This window comes from Sus scrofa, chromosome 2 (assembly GCF_054392235.1).
Source record: "Sus scrofa isolate SSC_HxYL_T2T_F1_AM1 chromosome 2, Sscrofa_HxYL_maternal_Yorkshire_Landrace_v2.0, whole genome shotgun sequence".
NCBI classification, from domain to species: domain Eukaryota; kingdom Metazoa; phylum Chordata; class Mammalia; order Artiodactyla; family Suidae; genus Sus; species Sus scrofa.
Window position 1 is genome coordinate 127846970 of NC_139384.1, and position 13781 is coordinate 127860750.

A 13781-nucleotide genomic window follows, 5' to 3' on the forward strand; every position below is an offset into this window, starting at 1 on the left:
GTTCCCGTCGTGGCGCAGTGGTTAACGAATCCGACTAGGAACCATGAGGTTGCGGGTTCGGTCCCTGCCCTTGCTCAGTGGGTTAACGATCCGGCGTTGCTGTGAGCTGCGGTGTAGGTTGCAGACGCGACTCGGATCCCGCATTGCTGTGGCTCTGGCGTAGGCTGGTGGCTCCAGCTCCGATTCGACCCCTAGCCTGGGAACCTCCATATGCCGCGGGAGCGGCCCAAGAAATAGCAACAACAACAACAACAAAAGACAAAAGACAAAAAAAAAAAAAAAAAAAAAAGAAAGAGTGTAATGAGAAAAAGAAGGGTAGTACATGATAATCTAAGGGATTAAATCAACAAGAAAGAAGATACAATAAGTACAAAAATATATCTATCTAACAAAGGAGTGCTTAAATACATACAGCAAATGTTAAGAAACAAAGTGGGGAATTGATAGTAACAATAATAATAGGGGACTTTAACACACCATTGACATCAAGGGATAGATCATCCAGGCAGAAAATCAATAACTTGCCTTAACATATTAGATCTGACGATCTTAGTAGATACATATAGAACATTCTATCTAAAAGCAGAGTACATATTCTTTTCATGTAAAACATTCCCCAGGATAGATCACATGCTAGCATACAAAACAAGTTTCTATAAATATAAGAAGATTGAAATCATATCAAGTGTCTCTTCCAACCTCACTGGTATAAGACTAGAAATCTACTGAGTGCCTCAAATGGTACCTGGCACACAGCAGGTGCTCAATAAATACTTGCTAAATAGTCTGTTAAAGAAAATAAATAAATAAATAAAAAGACTAGAAATCACCTATAAAAAGAAAACTGCAAAAAACATGAAGACATGGAAGCTAAACACTAGTGGGTCACCGAAAGAAATCAAAGAGGAAATCAGAAACTCTAGAGATAAATGAAAATTGAAACATAACAGTCTAAAATATGTGGGGTGCAGGACAAGCAGTTCTAAGAAGGAAGTTTATAGTAATTCAAGCCTACCCCAGCAAAGAAAAATCTCAAAAATCTAATCTTACATCTAAAGGATATAGATAAAGAACAAACAAAACCCACAGATAACATAAGAAATCATAAAGACTGAAGAAGAAATAAGTGAAGCACAGACTAGGAAGTCAATAGAAAAGATCAATGAAACTAAGCACTGATTTTTTGAAAAGACAAACAAAATTCCTAACCTCTAGCCAGACTTACCAAGAGGGCCCAAAAGAGTAAAATCAGAAGTGAAAGGGGGCCCAAAAGACTAAAATCAGAAGTAAAAGAGAAGTTACGAAAAATTAAAGTAGAACTGCCATATGATTTAGCAATTTTACTTCTTTACCTGAAGAAATAAAAAACATACTGCCTTTGCAATGGATAAGCAATGAGATCCTGCTGTATAGCACTGGGAACTATATCTAGTCACTTATGATGGAGCATGATAAAGACAGAAAAAGAATGTTTATATGTACATATGACTGGGTCATCTGGCTGTAGAGTAGAAAATTGACAGAACACTGTAAGCCAGCTATGGTGGAGAAAATAAAAATCATTAAAGAAAATCACAAACACTACACTAGTTTGAAAAGATAAATGCACTCCAGTGTTCAATGAAGCATTATTTCCAATAGCCAAAATGTAGAAGCTGCCTGAGTGTTCATTGATAAATGAATGGGTGAAGATGTGCTGTGTATATATATACACAATAGAATACTACTACTCAGTCATTTTTTTAAAAAAAGAAGTCTTGCTATTTATGACAGCATGGATAAATCTAGAGGATATTATGCTTAGTGCAGTGAGTCAGGGAAAGACAAATACTTGTGGAATCTAAAATCAGAACAAACAAAATAAAATGAAGGCAGACTTGTAGATACAGAGAAGTAATGGATGGTTGCCAGAAGGGAGGGGTGAAATAGGTGAAGGGATTAAATGGTACAGACCTCCAGTTATATAATAACAAGGATACAATATGGAGCACAAGGAATATGGTCAGTAATATTGTAATAACTGTGTATGGGGACAGATGGTTACTAAACTTACCCTGGTGATCATTTGATAATGTATGCAAATGTATTACACTTGAAACTAATATTTAAATTAAAAAAAACAACTTTTTTAAGAAAAATAAAAAATTTTAAAAGCATTGGCTATTGTTATTTCAACTTTATATGTATTCTGCTTTAATTGTGGAATAATGATGTAAGTGATAATTGCTTTTTTAAAGTGAAAGAACTGTGGAATTTTAACCAATGTAAGTTTTTAGAATGAGTCTATTAGCTACACTTCACATAAACTATGATCTTTATTAAAATGATAATTTTGCCTTGAATTTACAGTGCCAAAAGACAAGATACTACACCTTGTATTAATTTAAAATGTACAACAGTTTAAAAATTGTTTTCTAAAGCAATTTATTGAATACTTAGAATCCCTTTCTTTGTAATTGAGGCAAAACTTAAGGAGGGACCCAGGGGCTAATAAAATTTTTCCCATGTGAGTGAAGCTAATAAAAGATGAGAACTGTGACTGTGCCCCACTGAGAAAGACAAGACACTTTATTAAAAAAAAGCAAAAAAAAAAAAAAAAAAAACCAAAAAAACAAAAAAACTGTGAATTGTTTTTGCAGAAGTCAACGAAAGGTTCCGTTGTCCTTGAGCACGTATTTCGTCACATAAACCTTGTGGAGATAGATTATTTTGGGCTGCGTTACTGTGACAGAAACCATCAGACGGTGAGTACAGTGACTTCATATTAAATTTTTCTGGTTATAAATTTCACCGTATCTCTGGCTTTTCCTGATGACTAGGCTTTTGTAACTGAAAATGACTGGAAAACTTAAACATATTTTCTATTGCCATTTTCTTGGCATCTTTTCCACCTCTGCCAAAAATCTGTAGATTTGTAGGATTCACAGCTTATGTATATAGAGAGTTCTTTGTTGGTGGCTTGCATGGTTTCTGTTTTTGCAGCCATCTCAGAGAGTACTTGCCTTTTGTGCTCTTACAGGGACTGAATTAGCCGTTAAAATGGTTAGGATTCTGGTGGCTGGTCTTTTGAAGTGACAGATATTATTGCTTTTTAAGAAACTAAATGGTTTAAAGAGAAGAAGTAGTGTAGAAAGGTGCCTAAGTTTTAGAAGTTGGATGAGCAGTCACAAAATAAAATAAGGAGGGGGGAGTTCCCATTGTGGCGCAGCGGAAACGAATCCGACGAGAAACCATGAGGTTGCGGGTTCCAGCCCTGGCCTAGCTTGGTGGGTTAAGGATCTGGCGTTGCTGTGAGCTGTGGTGTAGGTTGCAGACGCGGCTCGGATCCTGCATTGCTGTGGCCGTGGCATAGGCCGGCAGTTGTAGCTCTGATTAGATCCCTAGCCTGGGAATCTCTGTATGCTGTGGGAGCGGCCCTCAAAAAAAGAGCAAAAATAAATAAATAAATAAATAAGTAGGGGTTTTCATTCATGAGTTTGAATATGAGTAATAAAGGCACCCAAGCTTTTGGTGTCTGATGGTCAGTTGTTCATGGGGATTTAACTCAAGACCTTCCTGACTGGTTGGTTGTGGGAAGTTATAAGAAAGTCACCCCATTGGTTAGTACAGATTCTACATGGTTATAAGGCTGAAGAGCTATTTCTTTTATGATGAACAGAGGAGAGACTTTGGAGGTGATGATTTTGAGGGGTGAAAATATATTCATCAATGTGACTTTCTAAGATCTTAACCTCAGTCTTGTTATGCTTATAATGCTTATATGCTTACCTCAAAATACCTTACTTAGGGGTTCCCCTTGTGGCTCAGTGGGTTAAGAACTCGATTAGTGCCCATGAGGATTTGGGTTCGATCCCTGGCCTCACTTACTGGGTTAAGGATCCGGCATTGCCTCAAGCTGCAGTGTAGGTCACAGGTGCCGTTCAGATCCCGTGTTGCTGTGGCTGTGGTGTAGACTGGCAGCTGAAGCTCCAATTTGACCCCTTAGCCTAGGAACTTCCATATGCTGCGGGTGTGGCTCTAAAAAGAAAGAAAAAAAAAGGCCATTTGACTGAACTTTTATTTTTTATACTCCTTTTGAAATAGATTTCCTCCTTTTCCTTTCTCAGTTCTCCAGCCTCCACTAGGTCACCTGGGGTCTGTTCATTGAGACACATGATTGTCTGAGTGAGTTTGCTTCTGCCCTTTTCCCAAGAATGTGCTAGGATGAGAAGAGGCAGGCGAATGGAATGCTCTTGATGATGATAACTTGTGATTTTTCTTGAGCTAGTTCCATAACCTGTTCTGTTTTACAGGAGGATTTCAGAAAGTAGGAATAAAAAATTGGGTGTGTTGGTTAGCTTTCCATAGGACAAAATGGCTTTCTAAAGGCAAGTGGTCATTAATGCATACTTCAAAGAAAGGGACTGGACATATTCAGAAGCTTACTGAATTCTGCCCTGTATAGGTCATAAGTCAGTATTGCAGAACTATAAATCCATACTGAAAGATTAAGTTGAAGGCTATAGAAGATATCTTGCATTACATTCATATTTCTGAAATAGCATTTTTCTGAGCAGAAGGAAATTCAGTTTCCTGATCTTATCTAGTATGTCAGACCTTGCCTGGAAAGATTGACTGTCTTGCTACAATTGTATAGACCTTATCTGTCTCTCTGGCTCCCCCCGCCCTTCCCTTCTTCACATTCCACAGGAAAAATGTGAAAAGCTAGAGAAGTTCAAACAATGGCTCATATCATTGCAAAAGAATTAGTAGTATTGAATTAGAATTAGTAGAATTAGTAGTATTCGTTCATTCAAAGTTGTCTAGGGCTTGTTAAGGACAACCATTTTTTTTTTTTCTCATACTTCTATTTCTAAGGGATGTCATTTGTGATAGTGTTTGTAAAACAGGTTTTAGGAGAAAATAAATTATACAGTTGGAGGGAGAAAACTGCTAAGTCATGATTTTTATGTCATAAAAGCATTGGCTGCGTCGATCACACGAAAAGCTATTTTTTTGCCTCCTGAATTTCTTTCTTTCTAGTAAACTCAGATAAAATAGAGGTGATTTATAAATATTACTTCGTCTTTTCATGTTCAAATGTTTTGTCTGATTGTCTTATTTTCCTCTTATTGTAGGAAGCTGTGTGAATAAGGTCATGAAAATTTGCCCTTCCTTAAGGTCACCATTTAAGTATCATTTCTGTAGGGCTGATCCAGGTTGTATGGGTAGGAACACGAAATTCTATTCCTGATTTGCTTCTCTTGGGTTCTGGGGCAGGAATAAGAGCAGGCAGCCTTTTCACTCTAGAAGGGCAACCCCCCACCACCAACTTTAAGTTTCTGAGGAAATTGTTGATAAACCTGAATTTGCATTTCTCTGTCCATTCTTTATATTAGTAGGAACAACCCTTCATATCCTGTAGTTATTTAGAGTCAGTAAGAATTTAAGCAAAGAGATCTTGCTGTATAGCACTGAGAACTATATCTAGTCACTTGTCATGGAGCGTGGTAGAGGAAAATGTGAGAAAAAGAATGTATATATGTATGTTGTGACTGGGTCATTTTGCTGTATAGTAGAAAATTGACAGAACACTGTAAACCAACTATAATGGAAAAAATAATTTAGAAGAAGTGGAAAAAAGAATTTAAGAATGTCTTTCTGTCAGAATGGCATAGGACATGGTGAAAAATCTTTGTCTTAAAAATAGAGGAATGATTTCTATGAATGTACCTGAATTATTGTCCATTAGATTGGATTTTGTTCATTGCTTTACTCTTTTCTTCTTCTTCTTTTTTTTTTTTTTTTTTTTTTTTTGTCTTTTTGCTATTTCTTGGGCTGCTCCCGCAGCACATGGAGGTTCCCAGGCTAGGGGTCGAATCGGAGCCGTAGCCACTGGCCTACGCCAGAGCCACAGCAACGCGGGATCCGAGCCGTGTCTGTAACCTACACCATAGCTCACGGCAATGCCGGATTGTTAACCCACTGAGCAAGGGCAGGGACCGAACCCGCAACCTCTTGGTTCCTAGTCTTATTCGTTAACCACTGCGCCACGACAGGAACTCCTGCTTTACTCTTTTCTGCAGCTGAAAGTTGATTTTAATGGTGAATGCCTGTGAAACAATCTTTTGTGTAATTAAGATCTACATAGAGAAGATTTTGAGGCGCTAATGGGGACCACTTAGGTCAATTCTTGAAGCAAGTAAAAAGAGGAAGCGGGAAGAAGAGGTGGGGATAAGAGGGAGGAAAGACAACAAGGAAAATGAGATTGCTACATCAGTGAACAGATGTCCTTCCTCCTCCCTCCATTAACAGTGTGGACTGTGCCTTGGGGCCAGGCCCATGGTGGGGGTGTGGGATAGACTGGACAGCCTGCAGCACTGCTGTTCAGCCAGTTGTGGTCAAAGTATAAGTGTGCAAATGTGAGCGAGTTAGACTGGCAGTGGCTGAAGAGCTGGTGAGGAAGGGTCAGCGAGGGCTTTATGCCCACCTCAGAGAACTAGTGTATGTTGCATGAAGAGATGGGCAGCTACCCTGGAGAATTAGGGATGTACATGTCCCTGGGACAGGTGGACCCCACATGGCAGGGAACTTGCTGTCTGTCCTATAGAACCACGGTATCCAAGGGGACCTGATCTAAACAGTATCAGCTGCTGCTGTCCTTGTCACCAAAGTATCAGGAACTGTTGAACATTTTCTTACATTCATTTATTTATTTATTTTTTTTTTGTCTTTTTGTCTTTTGTTGTTGTTGTTGCTATTTCTTGGGCCGCTCCTGCGGCATATGGAGGTTCCCAGGCTAGGGGTTGAATCGGAGCTGTAGCCACCAGCCTACGCCAGAGCCACAGCAACACGGGATCCGAGCTGAGTCTGCAACCTACACCACAGCTCACGGCAACGCCGGATCGTTAACCCACTGAGCAAGGGCAGGGACCGAACCCGCAACCTCATGGTTCCTAGTCGGATTCGTTAACCACTGCGCCACGACGGGAACTCCCATTTTCTTACATTCATTACATGCTCAGAACAACTGTGCAGGTCAAATACTACTATTCTGTCATCAGAGGGGAAGAACCAGAAGCTAAAAGGTTCGGAGTTCCCTTTGTGGCTCAGTGGTTAATGAATCCAACTAGGATCCATGAAAATGTGGGTTTGATCCTGGGCCTCGCCCATTGGGTTAAGGATCTGGCATTGCCATGAGCTGTGGTGTAGGTTGCAGACTTGCTTGGATCCTGTGTTGCTGTGGCTGTGGTGTAGGCTGGCAGCTGTGGCTCCAATTTGACCCCTAGCCTGGGAACTTCTGTGTGCCATGGGTGAGGCCCTAAAAAGCAAAAATAAAAAAATTTTTTAAATTTAAAAAATTAAAAATAAAAATGAAAAGGTTAAACAACTTCCTCAAGGTCCCATAACCAGCAAGTATTAAGACCGGAACTCAAACCCAAGTCTTCACGTCTCTAAGACCTTCAACCAGTGTAATATCCTGACGGGAATGCCTGTAGGATGAAAAGGTCCTGCACACTGAGGTCACTGAAGATTTCCCTTTTATGTAACTTACATATTAATGTTTGTAGAGAGGCTCTGAGTGGCGTTTTCCGATAAGCCAACTTCTCAGATTGACCTTGTAGCAAGAGAGCTTATTTAGGCCTTTGTGTATTCACACATTCATGTGGTTGTTCAATGGTTATTTAATGAGTACCTCATCTGTGCAGGCCATGTTCTCGAGCTTTTGATGTTTTTCACAGAGTCTAAGGAAGTCTGAGGAAAAGGAATTTACTGACTGGAATATTAAATGAAAAAATACAAATTTTATTAAGCTGTGCATCCCTTGGGACCAAGTCCTGGGAAATTCTCATAGCAAATGCATTGATTTAGGTGTTACCTTGGTGTAAAGAGTAACAGCTGGACAGAAATAAACCTTGTTAAAGCTGACATCTCTCTAAGGGTACGGCTGACTTGATGTGGAACACTCTAGGCATCGTAATTTCTTAACTTCATTTCTCACGGTGGGTCTGTACAGAGAGTCTCTGGGAAATAAAGCAGTTCTTCATCAAGACATGCTTATTGAGACTGCGTTACCTCAGACTTTCTTTTAGAAAGCTGTCTCTTAAAGATGCACCAGGGGGTTCGTGTACTTGAAGATTCTTTTCCTCAAAACAGTGGTGAGAGCACTTAGCCTGGGCCTAGAATCTACTTTCTGTTCTGCTCTGGCCTGTGTCATATCAGGGCCCTGGTTTGACTTACACAGGATTTCCAGCCTTGGTATAGGGTGGATGTGAGGGATTACAGGAACACACCTGGGAGGCAGAGACTTAGCTTTGTCTAATGACGTTGCCACTTAACTAGCTGTATTTAAAATTCTCTTAAAGTACTGATGCTTACTCTAGAACAGCAGAGCTGCCAGGAAAGTGGGCTCCTTCCAGCACCTTCTAGGCCTGTATATCCTAGTTGAGGGACTAGCTCAGCTGCTTTCCTCATGGCATGTGGCCAGTAGATTAGCTTTGTGTGTCTTTGCTTTGAGTGGATACCAGATCTCTCTGCTCTGTGTCCTAATCCCCAGCACCTGTGCATACATTACCTTATATGACAAAAGGGAATTTACAGATGTGATTAAATTGAGGATCTCATGATTGGGATATTTTCCAGGTGGGACCCATATAATTACAAGCATTCTTCTCCATGAAAGAGGAGGCAGGACAGTCAGAGAAGGAGATGTGGCAGTGGACGCAGAGGTCAGAGTCGTGTATTTACTGGAAGGAGGTCTTGATACCAGGAAGCCAGGCAGCCTGAAAAAGCTGGAAAAGGCAAGGCAAGAATTCTCCCCTGGATCCTCCAGAAGGAGCACTACCCTGCTTTGATTATAAGCCCAGTGTCTTAGTTTGGGCTGCTTTAACAAATTACCATAAACTGGGTGGTTTAAATAGAAACATTGATTTCTCACAGTTCTGGAGGATGAAAGTCTGAAATCAGGGTGCCAGCATGGTTGGGTTCTGGGGAGGGTCCTATTCCAGGTTGTAGATTGCGTACTTTTCCTTGTAACGTCACTTGGTGAAAGAGTTCTTAAAAGGGCACAAATCCCATTCCCATCTGACCTAATTACCTCCCAGAGGCCCTGCCTCCAAACACCATCCTGTTGGGATTAGGGCTTTAACATAGAAATTTCCAGCAGACACAAACATTCAGTCTGTTGCACCCCATGAGACCATTTTGGACTTTTGACCTTCAGAATTGGAAGATGATACATGTCTGTGCTTTTAAGATACCAAGTTTATGGTCATGTGTTTCAGCAGCAAAAAGAAACCAATACACGTGGTTACTGTGGGAAGCAGTTTCTCTTGCTAGCTCAGTGGAAGCCTGAGCTTTCTTGTTTCAGTTCATCACATTATGTAGAAACACTATTACTTCCCTGGGTCATTACAGCATATGTTCTTCTGCAGATGCTCAGGATTTCTGTGATTAGGGCTGCATGCGCATCCGCAGATGTCTATGAGTAATATTGGTTCCACTTCAAGATTATCTTGGTTCCTTAGAGGGATGGTGAGATCTGTTAATGATAGGCAGAGAATTGGAATTAATAATGCAGGCTTGTTTACTTATAATAATTGGGTGAGTTTGAAATGACTCTGAGGCTGGAAGGAACATGAGCTGCCTTTCGGTGTTCAGAAGTTATTATAAATGAAGTGTGATGTGGTGGATCAGATAATTGCCTTTGGAGTCACAAGATAGGTCTGAGTCCTATATCTGCTTCTAATAAATGGTCAAGTTGCTTAATTTTTCTGAATATTAAGAATAATGCCTTCCATACCTCAGTTCTCAGGATTGTTGTAGGACCAAGTCAGAGAACACTCTTTGTATTATAAGATGTTAAACATTTTGAAGGACTCCTATTGAAACTGGGATAGAAGAAAATATTTCTGGTGACACATATTTTTAAAAGTGGAATAGAGGAAAGAAGGAAACAGGCTAGGGGAAAGAAGAGAGAAAATCACATAAGGTGGACTCTTAAACACCTTTGGAAATTTTTGAAGATGAGTTTTGTTGATATTGAAAGCAGCAGTAAGAATAGCAGTTCCCTGGTGGCCTTGCAGTTAAAGACTTGGGCATTGTCACTGCTGTGGCTCAGGTTCAATCCCTGGCCTGGGAACTTCTGCTCGCTCTGCCTGTGACTGGGGGAAATAAAAAAAGAATAAATGTGATACCCCAATACTACTCCTGGTTTTAAAATTAGTAGTTATCATCATATGCTTTTACTTACTTATTTTTTTGGTCACAAAATTCAGTCAGTGTACACAAATGTCCTCTTCCTGAGTGAACTCTTCTTCACCAAGACAGTAAAGCAGTCAGATGGAAACTTCCCGACTTCTTAAAGTTCCACACGCACTTGGTTGCTTCTTTCACATCCTTTTCTCTCCTCTCAATAGAAGAGCCCCAGTGCCTCTCACCTGGATTTTATCATCTCTCATTCTTGCATCTGCAGCCCTTCCCCTCTCTGTTCCCTCTCTTCCATCAGGGTTTAGGCACATTTAAGCCTCTCCCATTTAAAACCACCCTCCCACACCCCCATGAGCTCCTGTGTCTACTGCCTTATTGACTCACACCTAAACTCCAGAAAGCTTTGCTTGGATTCATCGCCTTCACTTTTCCCAAATCCCATTCATTGCTAAACTTCTCACCTTTCCGCTTTGCTACTCATCATAAACCAAAACAGTCCTCTGGGACCTCATTCGTTACAACATCCACGGGGACACTTTCAGCCTTTCTCTTCCTTGAGCTTTCAGTTGTGTTGACCCTAATGACTCCATTCTTAAAATGTTCTCATTTTGCTCTTCTGACAACACATTCTCCTTGTTTTTCTTTTTTCAAGTTTTCTTCTGGTTGTTTCCTATTAACTCTTTTTTGTTTTGTTTTGTTTTTAGGGCTGAACCTGCGGCATATGGAGGTTCTTAGGCTAGGGGGCCAGTTGGAGCTGTAGCTGCTGGCCTACCCCATGGCCACAAACAATGCCAGATCTGAGCTGCATCTGCTACCTACACCCAAGCTCACAGCAACACCAGATCCTTAACCCACTGAGCGAGGCCAGGGATCGAGCCTGTGTCTTCATGGATAGTAGTCTGATTCGTTTCCGCTGAGCCATGACGGGAACTCCACCTATTTCAGTCTTTTTTATGATCACTTTTACTCTGCCTTTTCCTAAAAATGTTGATATGATTTTGTCCATAGTTTTCCTATGTTCTAAATGAATATTTAGGCTCTCACATTTAATGCTGCTGCTTCTGGCTACGTATGTTTCTGAGAGAACTTCCTAAAAATATAGAAACTATACTGTGTAGTTTCCTGCTCAGTGCCCCCAAATGCTCTGAGGATTATTGAGCAAAAATGTTCTCATCTTGGGAGTTCACTTGTGGTGCAGCAGGTTAAGGATCCAGCATTATCACTACAGCCACTCAGGTCACTGCTATGACATGGGTTTGATCCCTGGCCCAGGAACTTCTGCAATCCATGGGTGTAAGCCAAAAAGAAAAAAAAAAAAAAATGATCCTATCCATTGAGCACCAGCAGGTAGGCTTTGCTGTGAATAATGATATTCTTCTTTAGTGTATTTTGCATTGTGAGTAAGATTTCATTTTCTGTATCTTTAAGTTCTGGCAGGTACTGTAATGACTGCTAAAATAGGTGTCAGTGATAAAATGAGTCCTATTGCAAAGAGAGAAATGAAGTTTATCATGTTGGATTATTACAAGGTGAAACTTTTGTAGCCAAGACAGGGAAATAAACTAAGGTTGTCAAAGGAATGGATAAAGATGTGATAAATATTTTATAATGGAATGTTATTTAGCTATATAAAAGAGGAAATCCTACTATTTTCAACAACATGGGTGGATTTTGTCTTGAAATAAGTCAGAGAAAGGCAAAGAGTGTATAATCTCAATTATATGTGGAATCTAAAAATGCTGCACTCATGGATGCAGACAGCAGATGAGTGGTTGTCAGGACGGGAGGTGGGGGAAGGGATGAAGGGGGTCAAAAGGCAGAAACTTCCAGTTATGAGTTCTGGGAGTGTAATGTGCACCATGGTGACAATAGTGAACAATTCTGTGTTATATATTTGAAAGTTGCTAAGAGGCTAGATCTTAAAATTTCATTACACAAGAGAAAAGATTGTAACTGTGTGAGGTGATAGATGTTAATAACTAACCTTATTATGATCGTTTCACAACATGTATGTGTACCAAATCATTTATGTTGTATGCCTTGGGCTAATATAGTGTTCTTTATCACTTACATCTCAGTAACACTGGAGGAAAAAAAAACTTTTACTACCTGAAGCACCCTTAAGTGTTTAGTGAAGGAACAGGGCAGAAATCAAGAAGCAGGCAGGTTTTTTTTTCAGTTGCCCCTTCACTTTATTTAAGTATAGCTGATTTACAGTGTTGTTCCAATTTTTGCTATACATAGTAACCCAGTCACACACACCCACACCCCTTATTTTTCTTATATTATCTTCCATCATGATCTATCCCAAGAGAGTGTATGTAGTTCTCTGTGCTATACAGTAAGACCTCAATTCTTATCCATTCTAAATGTAATAGTTTGTATCTTCTAACCCCAAACTTCCAGTCCATCCTACTCCCTTCCCCCTTGGCAACCATGTCTGTGAGACTGTTTCTGTTCTGTAGATAGGTTCATCTGTGGCATATTTGTTATTCCACATATAAGTGATATCATATGGTGTTTGTCTTTCTGACTTAGTTCACTTAGTATGAGAATCTCTGGTTCCATCCATGTTGCTGCACATGGAATTATTTTGTTCTTTTTTTATGGCTGAATGGTATTCTTTTCTGTATTTGTACCACATTTTAACTCATTCATGTGTTGAAGGACTTTTAGTTTGTTTCCATGTCTTGGCTGTTGTGAATAGTGCTACAGTGAACATAAGGGTTACATGTATCTTTTTGTTTTTTGTTTTTGTTTTTAAAAAATTTTCTTATTATATTTGATTTACAGTGTTCTGTCAATTTCTGCTGTACAGCAAAGTGATCCGGTTATATATATATATATATATATACTCTTCTTCTCTCATTATCTTCCGTCATCTTCTACCACAGGTGATTAGATACAGTTCTCTGTGCTATACAGCAGGACCTCATTTCTTATCCATTCTAAATGTAATAGTTTTCATCTTCTAACCCCAAACTCCCAGTCCATCCTACTCCCTTCCCCTTTGGCAACCATGTCTGTGAGACTGTTTCTGTTCTCTAGATAGGTTCATCTGTGGCATATTTTAGATTCCACATATAAATGTTATCATATAGTATTTGTCTTTCTCTTTCTGACTTCACTTAGTATGAAAATCTCTAGTTCTATCCATGTTGATGAATATGGCATTATTTTGTTCTTTTTTTATGGCTGAGTAGTATTCCATTGTGTATATGTACCACATCTTCTTAATCTATTCACCTGTCAGTGAACATTTAGGTTGTTTCCATGTCTTGGTTATTGTGAATAGTGCTGCAGTGAACATAGGGGCGCATGTATCTTTTTGAATGAAAGTTTTGTCTGGATATATGCCCTAGATGGGATTGCTGGGTTAAATGGTAGTTCTATATTTAGTTTTTTGAGGAATCTCCATACTGTTTTCCACAGCGGTTGTACCAGTTTACATTCCCAGCAACAGTGTAGGAAGGTTCCCTTTTCTCCACACCCTCTCCAGCATTTATTTGTAGTCTTACTAATGACAGCCATTCTGACTGGTGTGAGGTAGTACATCATTGCAGTTTTGATTTTCATTTCTCTAATAATTAATG

At 39.7% G+C, this 13781-nt stretch overlaps 1 long non-coding RNA gene across 6 annotated transcripts in view; it reads left to right on the plus strand.

The window, feature by feature from the left end:
- The window catches only part of LOC100739170 (band 4.1-like protein 4A), a 269965-nt gene that overhangs the window by 106774 nt on the left and 149410 nt on the right, over window positions 1–13781 (plus strand). For 5 of the 6 annotated variants that reach the window (XR_014838559.1, XR_002342067.2, XR_014838558.1 and 2 more), the window contains one exon: window positions 2640–2744. The exons of the other annotated variant lie outside the window; for it this stretch is intronic. This is a non-coding gene — a long non-coding RNA (band 4.1-like protein 4A). The remainder of the gene's footprint in view (window positions 1–2639; window positions 2745–13781) is intronic. 6 annotated transcript variants of the gene reach the window in all.